The following is a 12,686-nucleotide window of genomic DNA, read 5'->3' as shown; positions in this document are numbered from 1 at the left end:
ACTTTTAATTCATATGCATTTTTAATAAATTCAACATTACAACAAGTTTCAATAAATAGATCCGTTTTGAAAACAAGAACCGAATGCAACAAAATACACCAGCGTTAACAAAATATATCGTAAATCGGCTATTTGGAAAGAGTAAAACTATTTTAAAATAAATTTGTTTTGCTTAAACTCTTCGCTACTCAAAAATTTTTTAGAATAAATACTTTTTTTTTAACATTTTTATTAAACTACTTATATAATGTTAAAATAAAATAGTAATAAGTGTTATCATTATTTGTATTGGAATAAAACTTCCAAGTGAAACAGCTATATTTTTTTAATTTTAAAAAGTTACTTTACTTACTTTATTCCTAAGCAATAAATAAAGAAACAGTAATGTTTTAAAGATCAATTAGTATTACTTTTATGTTGGTATCTAAACGGACCCCTCGACTAGTATGTTTTTGCATTATAAATTAATGTTGATAAATATCTGTCAAGTAAAAAAAAGTTCTTTTTTAAATGATAGATCTTTATAAAGTGAAAAAGAGTTTAAAAAAACAACTGATGATGATGATGAAGAGGAAGAAGAATTCATAGAAGTTACAACAAACAGCTTAGAAGTTACCGAGTCATCAGATAATGCTGGTTTTCAACTAGGTATTTCTGCAACTTTAAAAGAAGAGAATAAATTTTCACTAGTATTAGTAGCTAAAAGATGTTGAACTAGTGGTGAAGTTTCAGGTGAAGTAGAAGGTGTAGAGCTCATGGTGAGGTAAAAGGGGAAGTAGAAGATGTAGAACTCATGGTAAAGTAAAAGGCACAAGTAGCATTTATAGCACAAATAGTCGATAGAAAAAGTTATGCAAATAAGGTATTAAGAAGAATAATTATACATAAAGATATAGCTGAGAAAATAAGTCCTGACAAAACTAATAGTGCATAAGATATTGAACTGGAAGCTTGCAATACAAAAAATTTGTATAACTGTCCAAAATCGATAAAATATGACAACACTAAAGAATGAGCAATCCTAAGAAGTTTGCTGCACAAAGTGTCATGAAATTAAAACCAGTTATAATACCATATGAAATACGTATGACATATACTACAAATGCTACGATCTTATCACAGAGCACTGCGGGAGAACATTTAACTAGACGTTCACGCCTCCTTCCATACCAATGTTGCTTATTGGTATAGCCGGCGTCGAACCTCGGACCTCTGGGTTCCGAGCAAGAACTCTAACCACTGTGCCACGGCTGTTTTAACTTAATTAAATATCTGAGAATAAACTAAATGGGTTTTTTGGACTTTTATTTTAAGAAAGTGTTACTTAACCAGCATGTGAAGCTACAGAGGAGCTATAGAATATTACTGAGGCAGATTTTTCGTACTGTAATGAGTCACGAGGATTTTTATAACATTTTAAGACTTACAAAATTTAAAGCAAAAGTATTTGATTTAGACTCTGCAACGAAATATTTTCACGTGTTCGTGAGATCTTCGACATTTGGGTACAATCACTTTTAAATAGTTTTAGTCCATATAAATATGTTACGATTAATGAACAGCTGATTCCATTTCAATGACGTTGTTGCTTTAGACAATATATAAAATCTAAATCAGCTAAATATAGGTTATATTGTTTTTATGTAATTTTAGTTATCAGCTATGCCTTCAAGGCACAAACATATACTGGTTGTGGTCTTGGGGAGGGTCTAGAAAAAATTTCAAGAGTAACAAGTAGTGCATAATTTAGTTGAGTTTATAAATGAATATGGATAAAATGTTACTATGACAATTTTTTACATAAGCAACTTTTACACGAGAAATTTTAAAGGAAGAATCTGCAAGAAAAAAAAAAAAGAAATATCTACAGAACTTTACCCTGATCAAACACGAGAAGTCTATTTATCAGTGTTAAATCACCATGAACGACTAACTTTAGTCACAGACGTCCAAAAGAAAGGAAAATAATTCTGCTGAGTAGCAATCATTGTAATGAAAAGTTATCAAACCATCCTGAAAAAAACACAGATAAATCTGGACAATAATGCAACTAAAGAGGGAGTAGGTACTCTTTACCAAATGTTCTCGACCTTTTTTTACAAAGAGATTGAAACAGGCAGAAGCGATTCTATGAATGTAATGAGGTAGGGGAGGGGTAAATCCTTAAAAAGTACCAACTGACTTTATTTGAACTTGAATTTTACCCAACTGAACTGTGTCAAATTCCCAAATAGCCAACTAAAATTGTAAAAAACATTTAAAGTAACTCATAATACTTGTAGAATAAAATTTCAAGTTATAGTCAGTTGCGGGGAATAGATAAAGGGGGTGAAACGCCCTCCCCGTAATATCGCCTCTGAACGCAGGTAATTAAAAATATAGCAATAATCTATAAAACTTAATAAAATCTATTACTTTTTGTCTATTTTTTATAATTCAGGTGACAAATGGCAATCTTTTAAAAATCATTCAAACTTCTGCTTTTAATGTCTTTATAATTTGGATGCATCTATATCCTACTTAGAGTAAACAGAAGCCACATCGCAGAAAATTGTAGTAAAAGAACTCAATAAATTTATGTTAACAAACCAATTCATAACATAATTGACTTTAAAAATACGCGATTCTATTCGTAAGTCACCTGCAAACATTTTTTGGAAAAATGTTAAAGTAAGTTCTTTAATGTCGTTTTGCAAGCGACAAAAAATTACAAAAAAAATGAAAATAAAGCAAAAGATGTAAGTTATTATGGTGTGAAAGGATTGATGTTAATTCTGTGCCAGATTATGTTTGTAAATATATCATTGTAATTACATCATTGTATATGTAATAGTGTCACAATATGTCATATGTATTCACACATTGTTCATAGGTGTGTATATATAAATTAGTAGAAAACCAATTGACAAAAACTTTTCTCGTTTAAGACTGTGTTTTATCAATAAAAACTCATCAGAAATCCTGAAAATTCTGATAATTCTTTTTAAACACAGTTTTAAATGAGAAAAATGTTTGTTAAGTGATTTTCAGCTGGTTTATTATTGCTCTGTTCTTTTAAGAACGTTGAGCACTCTATTTTATAGAATACAGTTTGAAATTGTTTAATTGTATATATGCATATACATACATATATATATATATATATATATATATATAATATATATATATATATATATATATATATATATATATATATATACATATATATACATATATAAATATATATATATATATATATATATATATATACATATATATATATACATATATATATGCATATATATATATATATATATATATATATATATATATATATACATATATATACATATATAAATATATATATATATATATATATATATATATATATATATATATATATATACATATATATATATACATATATATATATATATATATAATATATATATAAATATATATATATAAATATATATATAATGATACATATATATATATATATATATATATATATAAATATATTAATATATATGTATATATATATATATATATATTTATATATATATATAAATATATATATATATATATATTTATACGTATATATATATATATATATATATATATATATATATATATATATATATTATATATATATGTATATATATGTATATATATATATATATGTATATTTATATATATATATATATATATATATATATATATTATATATATATATATATATTGTAAATGCAATGTATGTAATATATTCGATTAGTAATTGGTCAGAGAATTCATAAGAAGCAATAAATATGTCAGGATTGTCAAAGTATATAAAGCATACAGCAGTTATAATAAAAACGATCACCAAAAACTGTTTATTTAGTGCAAAGCAAAACACAAGGACTTTTCCTAAAATTTCAAAGAATTGTAAAATGTTGGTTTTCACCTTGAGTAGAATGAAAAATGATTAAAAAAAAACAGTCAACGTAAGATGTTTGGCATAGAAAAGGAAAATACCATTGTGAGCAACTTAAAAATTAACAGTGAATTAGAATTCTATTTGATTATTAGATTTTAGAATTATGACTCAAAGATATTTATATTAGACCTCAAGAAAAGTATTTTTTTAAAAGATAATAAATATAAATAAATCAAAAACTTTATTTAATATGATAAAAACTTCTTCAATAATCTTGAAAAAAATATGACAAATTTTTACCTAAATGCATCATTAACTATGATATAACAAACCTGAGCAATGATCTTGAAACTAAAGTATATATTTTTTAAAACAAGGTATTAAAAGTTCCAAAAGAATCATTGAAACATTGACAAACTTAATGTTAGCTGGAACTGCTAATTGTACTATAAATTCATTTATGATGTTTATAAATTATAGCATCAGTGGAATACTTGATGGAAAGTTCAGTGGAATAAGGATGGAAGTTGGATCTAATAAAACTGCTTATAACAGAATAAAAGTAGATGGTTTTTCAAAATATATAAGCTATATATATTCAAACAATATAAAAAAAAAAAAATGGTGACAGTTAACCATTTTAATTCTATGAGATGTGATAAACGCGTGTGAACAGTATTGTATCACGTTCATCTGTATTCAAGCTAATACAAATTATCTACTTAAACTAGAAAAATTGAATTTTTGCTCTGTTAAAGCATTATTGGAGGCTTATACTTACTGAATGGAAAAAAGAGGGTGAAAAAGAATAAAAAAGTTTACCAAAACCTCTTTTTTTGTCATCAAAATGTCGACAGGCAACATCTTTAAAAAAAAAAGATTTCTGGTGTTGAAAAGTGAGGCATATACTTTATTAATAAATACTGTTATAGTTAATATAGTTAACACAGTCAAATGCCAACAGCCAAGCAGTGGAATTCAACAATCCAATATAATAATAGACATGTTAAAAAATGTCAAATGACAATTGCAAATGACAATTGCAATAAAATAAAATTCAAAACCTTCCCAGATATCACACAATGTATTACTAAAGAAATAAATTAGTGCTATTGACATCTCTTGTTAGTCCGAAGAAGGTAAAAACTGAAGATAAATTAAACTTTTAATAAAAAAAAATTCATATAATGTAACTGCTTAACAATATAAGAGGTAACTAGTCCTAGCTAAGAATTTTTTACACCTTTCAAATAAAAGGGTAAAAATATCATCATTCAATAATGTTGCTAAGAGTCTTAATAAAAGCTCAGAAAAGTTAGACTTAAAAAAAACTAAAATATGTTGTATTGTTGAAACCGTTATTATAAAAAATCATTTCCTAAACTCACACTCAATTGCTATCTTTAAAAAATTTTAATGCAGCATGTATTAGGACAATTTTTTTAAGGAAAACTGTAGTGGAAAAGGAAAAAGGTTTATTTTGCAAAAAAAAGCGACACTGATTATATACGATTTTATAAAATAATTAAACAAGCTAATCTATTTGATGTGGGGACTACTGGGGAATGAAATAGGAGTGAAATAGGGGTGGTGTTTTTATTCCTTTGATAAAGAGGATTAGGAGTTTTTAAAAGAAAACCAAACATTTCAATTTTAGATTGAACTTTCAATTGTCACATTTTTTCGTTGTTTTAAATATGGGTTGTTTTGTTAGGATTTCTGTTCGTTTTTACTATATTGGCTGGAATTACATGATAATATTATTTGTAAAAAAAAAAATTTATTATGACAAAATTTATTATCATTCTTTGTTGATATCTTTTATTATTTTGATATTTTGGTGTAAAACAATTCATATAAATCAGCGTTTCATAATTCACTCCTTAATTAAAAATAAATAAAGTTTAATTTGTCAATTCTTGAACAAAAGTGTGGCTTGTTTCTATCTAAACAAAGCAATTTTTTCGGTTGTAATTTGCTATAAAACAGGTTATTTTAATTAATATATACAATTTTTACCAAATAGCACCAATTTACGGTATTTAAATTTACTTATAATAATATTTTTCAGATTTATCTGCCTACATGTACAAAATTTAAAACTTATATGAATGACTTACATAGCTTAAATGTTCGTACATGTGGCCAACAGAATCTGAAATTTCGATTTACCCAGTAAATGATTTAAAACTAGCGAAAGTCAGCTTTGAAAATAAAAAATTGTTGGTTTTAAAAATTAGTGCAAGTGGCCAACTCAAACTAAACTTATTATTTAACAAGTAATAAGTTGAAATAAATAATAACAAACAAGCAAAAAACTAAGTTTTCGAAATAAAATAAGCATAATTTTACCGTCAAATATGAATGGGACAACAAGTGCATAGCCATTATAAAAAAATAAAGAAGATATAATATAAATACTTTAATATGCAAAAAAAAAATGTTCATGTTATACATTTTACTTCAAATTTAAGTTATTTTACTTTTAAAAACAGAAACAGGATAATTTTATTCATTCAATTTTATAAATCTTATTTCATGAATTACACTTATTATAATTAGTTTTAAAAATAATTACGTCCTACTTGTTTTGTATGACCTTAATAAACAAGGCTTAAAACTGTCTGACAAACAGGGAATTAAAAACAGGATCATTATTGTTTACTGTTAAATTTACTTATTTTGATATCTTATTATGATCTCATAGTGTCCTAATATTAAGGTCGTAGTTGAAAATGGAAGTCTATTACGGTTCTAAAGGACTGACTCAAAATTGGTGAATCAGAACTCCTAACTTCGGTACATAATCTTTTAAGAATAGTCAGGCTTGGTCAGGAAGGCGTCTAAGCGCATGCAATACATGACCACGCCATTAGTTTTTTTTTGATGGTTTGACCGCGGCAAAATATATATATATATATATATATATATATATATATATATATATATATATATATATATATATATTATTATTATTATTATTATTAAACGATAACTTTCTTAAATTAAAAAAAAGCCTTCTTAATGACGAGGACATCTTTTAAATGTTTAAAAGTTGTTCGAAATATTTAAAAAAAGTTTTAGGGACGTTTTTTTTTAAGTCCAGTTTTAAGTCATTAAGTTTGATAAATATAAAAAAAGAAAAAAAAACTTTCTTTAAAAACAATAATGTTTTTATAACAGTTACAATTAAAAAAGCTTGATTTTTATTGTTTTTATGTTATTAAAAATAATTTTAAATGAAGTGACAAAACACTGGTAATATTCTATAATATAACTGGTTAAATTTTATAATATAATATAACTGGTAATAATAATAATATTTTATATGGGATTAATGTTTTTTATTTGTAAATATTTACAACACATTTTCAAGAAGTAAATGAGGACTTGAAAGTTGTATTTAAGAAAAGTAAGATGAAATTGAGATATACAATACGTAATTTAAAAGTTGCAATATGTAATTAAGAAACACTACATGTATTTAGGAGATTTTAAAATGTATTTGAGAAACCCAACATGTAAATAAGAAATCGCAATATATAGTTAGCAAAACAAAAGTTGTAATTAATAAAGTTGTGCGGCCATGGCGCAGTGGCTAGAGTGCTTGCTTTAGAAGCAGGAGATCCAGGTTCAAAATGAGGTTTGGACATATTTTCGCGTCACGGTAAGGAAGGAGGCGTGAACTTCCTGGTTAAATGTACTTCCGCGGTGCTCTGTGACAAGACCGTTAGGTCTTCTTGGGGCACCTAAATAACATTAAAAAAAAAAAAGGAAATTGTAATATTCAAATGAGAGAACATTATTTGTAATTGCAATATGAAAATGTAAACTTAAAGGTGATAATCACCTTTAAGTTTACATTAGATCTTTTTGGACATGCATTTTCATAAGTTAATAATATCAAATTTAGCATTTGTATGCACTAGCAATACAGTAATACGTTGTGTTATTTTTCTATACACAATGAACAGAAAGTCCATTATTAAACTGAATGCGTGCAAGCATTTATTTAACCGAATTTGTTTACATCCACTTCTTAAACAACCAGAACCACCTTGTCTAATTAGTAGACATGAAATACATACAACTGAACAAGGTGAAAGAAAATAATATGTTTTATCTTTATCGAATGATAAATGAAGACTCATTGAACTAGCTGAGCGAAGTGACTATTGGGTGACTCTGGCGCAAACTTTAGGTGTCATATATAAGACAGCATACAAATGCATATCGGCATAATAGGGTCCGCAGCGGAAAATAAATTAAAGTGGAAGAGGTGTAGTTACCGCCAAAATGACAAATGCCTTTTTCTCCACTTTTTTCTTTTATTGATAATATATTATTATTTATTAAAAGCCAACCCATATTGCCACCTTGGCCAAAATAGGATCCAACCTAAAAATACTAGGTAAACTAAGGCAACAAAATTAAAATTACAAAGATCTTCTTTCTAATGATCTATCTTATAAAATTTTCTCAACTACGACTTTTATCTTCTCAACTACACCTTACAGTTTCTTATTTACAACTTTCATGTTCCATATTACATCTCACGATTCTCAGTTACAACTTTCATCTTCTAAATTACATTTTACGTTTCTTATTTACATCTTTTAAGTTCTCAATTACATCTTGAAAAGACGCAGTAAGTATTGGTGTGGAAATTCATCGGAGTTTTGCTCATCGGTTATATAGTTGACCATTAGTGACAGCCTTTTTTATATGACCTCTCAATAACTTTCCGACATGTTAATAGTTACTAGTAATCTACATACTTACTTTCTAGACTAGCAATCGTCTAGTCATTTTTGGCAGCTGCCAATAAAAGTCAACTAAGTAACCGAGTCGCAAAACTATTATGGACTCTTTGAACAACACAAAGTTAATATAGTAAATCAAATTTTCTAAACTTCATTGTTTCTAATCATAAAAGTTTAATTTTTAACATTGTTTTAATTGGTGTCGCTTTAGTAATGTAAACGTAATAATTTTTAAAATACTAGTAAAGATAATGTGGTGAAATCTTTTAAGGAAATGAAGCTTAGATTTAAACCTCATACACCATAAATTCATAATAAGATATGTTAAATATGTTTTTGATTATGTTTACATGTTAACGAAAAGAAAATATCTGATATTCAACAAAACAGCAAAATAACTTTCCAAAAAAGTGGAAAACAATTGCCATGAATAGAAAAATGCTAAAAAGGCACTAATTTTCTGAAACTCTTCCAGAGAGACCACCATTGACAGAAATTTAACATTTGCGTATTTCAAAGTAAAATTTCTTAACTCGTTAAATCCATTTAGAAGTGTTTTTAACTGGGTTAAATTTATAATCTTTAATAATGTTTAATCAGTTTTCAGATTGTATATTTCAGAAGAAAATGAACTATTACTTCTAGAATGTCACGAAATTAATCTGGTGTAAAAGATTCAATAACATAAAAGTAAGCAATCTGTCGAAACGGCATGATTTACTTCTTCCAAATATTGATTTATTTGCAGAATAACCTTATATTGCTTGTGGCCGAATGTCAGACATGTTTTATAATTAGACGTGGTTCTTAATGAACATCTCTTTTGTATCTTAAAGATACGGTTTTATAATCAACCAAACAAAATTGACTTTTATATAAACTGAAACAGCGCCTAAAACCAGCAAGAGATTGGGTACATAATTTGTCTGCAGAAAATTAGGCAATAGTGACATGAAGATTGTGTTTAGTTTGTCTCTGAATAACAGTCACAAAATAATCATTAGAAATATTAGTTCATCAACAAGTGGCTTTAATACATCATAATAAAAAGAAAACCGCAATATTTTTAATCTGCACAAAATGGCAAGGTGTATTTAAGATGTTAGTGAGCAACAAAAAGGATGTTGTTTTCTAATAGTGTAATATACATCACATAGAATAGCCAAAATGTCTTTTGCAAATTTCTCGATCACAATAGTCATACATATACTAGTAGAATTTGAATTTGAAAAGCTCATAAAATATATCTTTTATACCCAAATCTCTCTAGATTATCTTTTACACTAACATAATGGTATTTATAAGCAACACTTTATGAACCTATAACTGTTTTTTCTCGTGGCTACAACATACATCATTCATACAAAAATAATCTAATTGATATATATATATATATATATATATATATATATATATATATATATATATAATATATATATATATATATATATATATATATATATGAATAACAGAAGAAAATACATCATTGAGCCATTATTCAACATATTGACTAAATTAAAAATGCCATTTTTTTGAAAGAATTGCTTTATTAAACTATTGTATGACGAAAAGAATAAAGTTAAAGACTTTTCTTATGTAATTAACTTGGCTTGCAATTTTGGTTTTCCTTTTAAATTTATAACGGAATACCGAAAGAATTTTTTCAAATAAGAAATATATTCTGTAGAAAGAGACCTTAAAATTATTTATGCTCTTTTGAATTTTCAAATATCGGATCTTCCATTATAATTAATGTGCTATTTGTTGATTTTGTGTTGTTTATAATTGCATGCCCTCTCCTCATATGTTGGTGTAATCTGTGAGGCTTTTTGAACTTTTATTATATGTTATATAACAGCAGTTATTCTTCAGATTAAAATCAAGAAATTGGCAATTACTGCAGACTTATATAGCTTTAAAATATTAAATGGTGTTTTTAAAAACATTGAGCAATGGCAAAAAATTTGCCATTTTAGTTAAATATGAAATGTTTTTAAAAACATTTATGAATTTGACAACACAAGTTTCTAAGCCAGAATTTTTTAACTATAATGATGACCAAGTTTCAGGTTGTTTTTAGAACCGTTTTACAAAGTTTGAAAACAATTTTATAATAATATTTGTATGAATATTTTTTTCAGTCAATTTTTAGAGGTAAAGATAATACATTATACTGGCAAATCGTCAACGAGGATTTCAGATATTTCTGCAAAATTTTCAAATCAAAAACAGTAAAAAAGCATAGGTATAAAGATAAGTTTGGTTTATTTTAAAAAAAGTATAAAATTAGTTAAATTTTTAAAAAACCGAAAATTATGTTACCGTTTTTGAAAAACTAAATAGTTTTTAAAAAAAAACACAGAATCACTAGTTCTTTTTACATTGTAGTTAGACCTGCGTTATCTGCCAAGATAATCCACTACCCCAGAATTGGCATCTCTTTTCCTTTTCCTCAAATGCTTATCAATTACTGAATTCCTCAAATGCTTATCAAATACTGAAATAAGGATACTGCTCAAGCTAGCTACTACTGCTAATTTTATTTAATCATTAACCATGCTTGTCTGAAATTAATTAATATTTATATTTAGGAAAGAACTTAAACAGGTTTTAAGCTTAGCAGTTGTTTTTTTAATGATTTTCCTAGTATATATAAATTAATTTTTAAATTTAGGTTATACTTATGCATACAGCTTTAAATTAAATTATATTATAAAATTAGATCTTTGCACTTATTAACTAAGATTGTTTTTTTCTTTGTAAGATTTTTAAAATAAGTTATGCTACGGAATAAGGCTTTACTATGCATTATTCTTAAGTTACTCATCTATTTTTAACTTTTTTTTCTGATAAGAAAGCTTAAGTTAACTTACGTCTTAAAGCCACCTGACTATTTAATTATTTTTTATTAATTCAATTTTTAAGACCGTGTATTACAGGTTGTCATCTAATAACATCCAAAAATTTTAAAAATGACAACAAACAAACTGTTTGCTATTGCCTATTTACAATTTTTAAAAACTTACTTCCTTACTATACAATTACTACTGTTATATGACATATCAATCTTTTTGCTATTACAATACTGAAGCCTGATGCTTCTTTGTTCCATGCAATCCAGAAAATATTGTCTCATTATTATACTTAAACAGTTTATTATATATTATATCCAATAGTTTAAGCCCTGACACTTTCCTGGCAAGTTGCTTACATGCAATTTACTTACATGTCTAGCAATCTTCTTTATGCCATATTTCAATCTCTCTAATATTTGTTTGCGTAAACACTTACATTTTCTTACCAAATTTTTTATCTTTCACTATTTATCATATTACCAGTTTGTTATCATCATATTAACACTCTCACCAACTACTTATTACTCAGCTAGTGTTAGGACCAATCACATGTAATATACTTCTCACTGACCAATAACTTTTATAAATAAGTTGCTTAAAAACAAAGTTATACCACAAAAATTTATTATATAAAAAGTTGATGGTAAAAGGGATTTAAATTTTGTTTTATGGGGCGTGGTTGTAACAAAAACTGAAATTAATCTTAAGGGGATGGGGGTGCGGCTACAAGTTGACATTTTAACAAATCCCTATTTAATATAATAGTCAAAAAGAGGGTGTCAGAAAACGAGTGAAAATTACTGACATCGTTTATGGACGGCCCACTACTGACAGATTTTATATTTTAAAGTTAAAACTATGTGTTTTAAAAACTTACAAATGTAATTACATTACATTTTTTATTTGCTCCTAATAGCGTTTACCAATTTTAGAGAGTTTAAGACATTTATTGACTTTAAAAGTCAATAAAAGGTTTTTAGAAGCTTTTAAAAGGATGGTGGATCTATTATGTGATGGTAATTACTATCACTTAAAAGATTACCATTCTTTTAAAAGCTTCTACTATCCTTACAATACTGAATTGTGGTTATGTTAATTTGGCTAATAATAGAATTACAATTAAACCATGGCTAAAGGGTTTAACTGTTCAATTTTATAAAATCAAATAGT

General features: G+C 26.2%; 1 protein-coding gene across 18 annotated transcripts in view; it reads left to right on the top strand.

The window, feature by feature from the left end:
* Window positions 1-12,686, top strand: part of LOC136078211 (transient receptor potential cation channel subfamily A member 1-like) — a 200,470-nt gene that overhangs the window by 168,462 nt on the left and 19,322 nt on the right. The gene's annotated exons all lie outside the window — the stretch shown is intronic.

The sequence above is a fragment of the Hydra vulgaris genome, chromosome 03, assembly GCF_038396675.1.
Source record: "Hydra vulgaris chromosome 03, alternate assembly HydraT2T_AEP".
Taxonomy (NCBI): Eukaryota; Metazoa; Cnidaria; class Hydrozoa; order Anthoathecata; family Hydridae; genus Hydra; species Hydra vulgaris.
This window is presented reverse-complemented; position numbering and strand designations above follow the sequence as displayed.